This window comes from Cryptomeria japonica, chromosome 2, assembly GCF_030272615.1.
Source record: "Cryptomeria japonica chromosome 2, Sugi_1.0, whole genome shotgun sequence".
NCBI classification, from domain to species: Eukaryota; Viridiplantae; Streptophyta; class Pinopsida; order Cupressales; family Cupressaceae; genus Cryptomeria; species Cryptomeria japonica.
In genome coordinates this window covers 432,201,376-432,206,834 of record NC_081406.1, presented here as the reverse complement: position 1 = coordinate 432,206,834, position 5,459 = coordinate 432,201,376, and the positions used below count along the sequence as shown (strand labels likewise).

The window sequence follows — 5,459 nt, the reverse complement described above, 5'->3', positions numbered from 1 at the left end:
GAGAGATTTGGCGCATAGCAATCAGCTTTCTCGAATGTTTAGGGACCGAGCTCACTTGCGGATAGGGCAAAATCCACCAAGCAACCCAAAAGCTAGACGGGGGCTCGAATCAAATCGCCTAGGCGGCCACAACAAGGATGTGTTGGATCCACTACCAGTGCCAAACCATTCAGCAAGATGAGTCTGTGTTGAGGCTAGATAGAGATTCTCAGAGAGCGCCCGCATAGCATTCACGAGACCTGCCGCATCCCTCACACTCGACTAATGGTGGTGCACATTTATAAATCCAAGCGATCCAACCCTTTCAAGCACCAACATCAGTCGAGATAGAGGGGCACGGGGGGAGCTATGTGAGACAACACAGTCCCCTATATAAGTTATTTGTCTGATTCTCACACATCCGAAGAATGGTCATCAAATCGGACAACAGCCCAAACTTCTGACTTCCGTCCCAGAGAGCCCAAGAGCTATCTAAAACGTTCATGGCCGAAACTTGATCGCGGCTATACCAATCCACGAAGCAACCCAAAAGATAGACTAGAGCTCTAGTTGAATCACCTCTGTGGCCACTACAAGGACATGTTGGAGCGACTACCATTGCCGAACCATTCCGCAGGTTGAGTCCATACCAAGGCTGCATAGATATTCCCGATGAGCTCCTGCATAGCAATGAGGAGACGGGCACGGGGGGAGGATGCTTGAGAACAATACCTCCCCTATATAAGTTATTTGTCCGATTCTCAAAAAGCCAAAGGGTGGTCATCAAATCGGGTCAAAGACCACAAATTCTGACTTTACCCACAATGCAAGTCATCAAATCAAACATGGGCCCTCGAGTCGGACTCCAAAGTGCTCTCCAGAGGTGCGCACCAAAGTGCGCACTTTTCATGCGCTCCAAATGTGCACACATTTGGTGCACACAAGTGCACACCTAGGTGAGCACCTTCGTCCACACCAAAGGTCTTTGAGGTTGGCATAGTGCACACAACCAGGGGAGTCGACCCACCAAATGCAACACCTCCCCTATATAAGCTATTTGTCTGATTCTCATACATGGGTAGTCTGCAGCAACGATTAGGACATCCACCCCAACTTTCAACTTCTCAAACAAGACAGGGTCATTGAAGTTGGTGCAATGCACACAACCAGGGGAGTCGACCCATCAAATGCAACACCTCCCCTATATAAAGCTATTTGTCTGATTCTCATACATGTGTAGTCTGTAGCAGCGATTAGGACATCGACCCCAACTTCTGAATTTGTTTGCATTGACTGCACCAAAGGTGCATGCCTTAGTGTGCACCCTATAGTGCACTTTGGTGTGCACCCTAGAGTGCACTTTGGTGCTCACCTCGGTGCACACTTTGGTGTGCACCTCAGAGTGCACCAAAGGTGCGCACCTTGGAGCGCACCAAAGGTGTACACTTTGGAGTGCACCACATAGGGTCTTTCAGAGGTTGGCGCAGTGCGCACACCAAGGTGGGTGTTGAGGTGCGTGTTGGGGTGGGTGGGTGCTAAGGTGCGCTCCATGGTGGGTGACAGGGTGGGTGCATGCTAGGGTGGATTCCAAAGAGGGTCGTAGGGTGGGTGCCAAGGTGGGTTGGTGATATAGTGGGTGCCAGGATGCATGGGTGTTACATTGGGTGCCAAGGTGGGCTCCTGGGTGGGTGGGTGCTAGGGTGGGTTTCAAGGTGGGCGTGAGGGCGGGTGCCAAGCTAGGTAACAAGTTGGGTGTTAGGATGGGTGAGTGCTAGAGTGGGTGCCAAGGTGCCAGTGTGGGTGGGTGCTAAGGTGGATGCCAAGGTGGGTGTGAAGGTGGGTGATAGGTTGAGTGGTAGGATGGGTGGGTGCCAAGATGGGTCACAGGGTGGGTGCCAAGGTGGGTGGGTGCAAGGGTGGGTAGGTGCTAGGGTGGGTGTCAGGGTGGATGGGTGCTAGGTTGGGTTCCAAGGTGGGTGTGAGGGTAAGTGTCGAGGTGGGTCATAGGTTAGGTGCTAGGATGGGTGAATGCTAGGGTGCAAAGGTGCCAGGGTGGGTGCTAAGGTGCATCACAGCTTGGGTGCTAGGATGGGTCGGTGCTAGGGTGAGTGGCAAGGTGGGTGCACAAGTGTCAAGGTGGGTGTCGAGGTGGGTGCCAAGTTGGGTTCCAAGGTGGGTGCCAAGTGGGCGACTGCTATGGTGGATGCCAAGGTGGGTCACGGGGTGGGTGCCAAGTTGCTAGGTTGGGTTCCAAGGTGGGTGCCAAGGTGGGTGCTAGGGTGTATTCCAAGGTGTGTCACAACATGGGTGCCAGGATGGGTGCGCACCCACCCTGGCCAAGATGGGTGCGAGGGTGGGTTCCAAGGCCGGTCACAGGCTGGGTGCTAGGATGGGTGGGTGCCAAGGTGGGCACTAGGATGGGTGTGCACCCACCCTGGCCAAGGTGGGTCATGGGGTGGGTCCTAGGGTGGGTAATAGGGTGGGTACTAAGGTGCGTGCCAAGGTGGGTCATAGGGTGGGTGCCAAGGTGGGCACCAGGGTGGGTGTGCACCAACCCTGGCCAAGGTAGGTCATGGGGTGGTTGTCGGGTGGGCGTCAAGGAGCCAAGGTGGGTGGCAAGTAGCCAAGTTGCGTGCCAAGGTCGTGCCAAGGAACCAAGGTGGGTGTCTAGGTGGTTGCCGAGGTGGGAGCCAGGGTGGGTCCCAAGGTGAGTGCAAAGGTGGGTGCCAGGGTCAAGGTGAGTGCCAATGTGGGTTGCAAGGTGCCAGGGTCAGGGTGAGTGCCAATGTTGGTCCTCGAGTTCCATTTTTTTTTTGTCTCGCATCCCACTTTTGGCCTGTGGCTTTTTCGGGGTCGATTGTCATTTTGGGCATCAGAGCATGTTTCTTCTCCTAAAAACCAATATTTGTTTATTAAGTCTCGGAACACATTTTTGTTCTCATGGACCCATCATGGGTCTTGGAACGCATTTGTGGTCCTTGGGTCCCATTTTGCATCCCGAAACTTGTTTTTGGTGCTTGATCCCTATTTTGGGTGCCCACCCTGCACCAAGTGTGCACCCAAGGTAAACCGAGTGCCTTGATGCACCGGGGAAAGATCGAGCATGCACTCGAGGTGCCCTGAACATAAACTAGGGTGCACTCAGCCCACATGTGAGTGCAAGTTGTTGCGTCGAGGTGGTGTGCGGGCCGGGTCAGGTCAAGTGTGCACATGACGCCCCATCTAGGTGCACGCACGTAGGCCGGGCCAGGTGCACACCCGATGCCCGGGTGAGGTGCGCGCACCCGGGCAGGGTTCACACTTGGCGAACGGGGCACGCTTGGCAAGGTAGCGTGTGCACCTCGACGCGGGTGGGTGGCCAGGGTGGATTTGCATGTGGGTCGCGGTTTGCTAAGTACACATTGTGACAAGCTCATTATGGGGGTGATCATACCAGCGTTAGTGCACAGGATCCCATCAGAACTCCATAGTTAAACGCGCCTGGGCCGGAGTAGTACTAGGATGGGTGACCTCTCAGGAAGTCCCGATGTTGCACCCTTTTTTAGTTTTTCATCGAGGTCGAGCCGGGGTGTGGTGCCCACACTACTGCATGCGCAGGGGTGACACTGAGCGTGCACCTAAGGTGCCCCGAGCACATAGGCCACAGTGCAACCTAGGCATTGTGCACGCACCTCGGTGTGCCTGAGGTGTTGCGTGCGCACCCAGGTGAAATCGGTGTGCACCTCGGCCAGTGCGCGCTCGAATTCACGCACGTTGGCCAAGGTGCACAAAGATGTTTCTTACTCTAAGGTTCTGCACTAGACGCCCGAGACAGGTGAGCGAAGCTGGACGGGGCTGGGTGCACGCCTGGGGCAGGTGCACACAGCTGGAGAGCACTTTGGAGCGCACCAGAGGTGCGCACCTTGGAGCACACTTTGGAGCGCTCCTCTTTGCGCACCAATGATGCGCTCCATTCAAAAGTTTCCTGAAAAGGCAAAAAAAGTTGAGATTATAGAATTTTCCACATGAGAGATTGTCAAAAAAAATTAAAAAAAAATTGAAGGAAACGCGGGTGCCAAGGTGTGCACGCCCGGGTGCGCAGCCCAGCTAAGGTGTGCACACCAAGGCGCCCACCCTGGCGAAGGTGCACACAAGGTGCACACCCAGGGCAAACTAGATAATTAACCCAACTTTCAACTTCGTGCGCACCTACGCACCTTGGAGCGCACTTCAAAGTGCTCCTTGGTACGCACCAATCTTGGGCAGCTCGGAGTGCACCATGGCACCCACCAAGGTGCGCAACCCAGCCAAGGTGTGCGCAGCAAGGTGCACACCCTGGCGAAGGTGCACACCTGGGGCAAACTAAGCTCTGACTTTGTGTGCACCTTGGAGCGCACAAAAGGTGCGCACCTTGGAGGACACTTCGGAGTGAACCTTGGTGCGCACCTCAGAGTGCACCATGGCACCCACCAAGGTGCGTAGCCTAGCCAAGGTGTACGCACCCCTAGAAAACCGAGCTCCGAATCATGTGCACCAGAGGTGCACGCCATCATGCGCACCTTGGAGCACACTTCGGAGAGCTCCTTGGTGCGCACCGATGTTGCGCACCTCGGAGCTCACTCGGGGAAAACAAGGCAATTAACCCGACTTTTGACTTTGTGCGCACCTCAGAGCGCTCCTGGGTTCGCACCTTGGAGCACACCGAGGTGCACACCTTTGATGCACTACCTTCACCAATTTATAGAAAAGGAAAAAAACATTGAGAAGGTGTGTGCACCGAGGTGCCCACCCTAGCAAAGGTGCACGCAAGGTGGGCACGTGAGGCAAACTGGGCTCCAACTTCGTGCACGCCATGCTGCGCACCTTGGAGCACCTTGGAGGGCCATGGTGCGCACCTTGGAGCACACTTCAGAGCGCTCCATAGTGCCCACAAGGGTGCACAACCCAGCCAAGGTGTGCACACCCAGGTGCCCACCGTGGTGAAGGTGCACTCGAGGTGCGCACCTTGGACAAACCGGGCTCCAACTTCATGCACGCTGCACCTTGGAGCACACTTTGGAGCACTCCTTGGTACGCACCATGGTGCCCACCAGGGCGCGCAACCCAGCCGAGGTGTGCGCACCGAGGTGCCCACCCCGGCAAAGGTGCACGTGAGGTGCGCACCCGGCAAACCGGGCTCTGACTTCGTGCACACCATGGTGCCCACCAAGGCACGCAACCCAGCCAAGGTGCCCATCGCAGCGAAGGTGCACGTGAGGTGCACACCCGGGGCAAACTGGGCTCCGACTTCGTGCACGCCGCACCTTGGAGCACACTTTGGAGCGCTCCTCGGTGCACACCATGGTGCCCACCAAGGCGCGCAACCCAGCCAAGGTGTGCGCACCAAGGTGCCCACCCCAGCGAAGGTGCACGTGAGGTGCGCACCCGGGGCAAACCAGGCTCCGACTTCGTGCACGCTACACCTTGGAGCACACATCGGGCCTTGGAAGAGCCAATGCGAG

General features: G+C 56.3%; 1 non-coding gene across 1 annotated transcript; it reads left to right on the top strand.

The window, feature by feature from the left end:
* Positions 1-3,398: 3,398 nt before the first annotated feature.
* LOC131873783 (5S ribosomal RNA) lies at positions 3,399-3,517 on the top strand. Its single transcript, XR_009371684.1, has one exon. It is a non-coding gene; the product is annotated as a 5S ribosomal RNA (ribosomal RNA).
* The last annotated feature ends 1,942 nt before the right edge of the window (positions 3,518-5,459 follow it).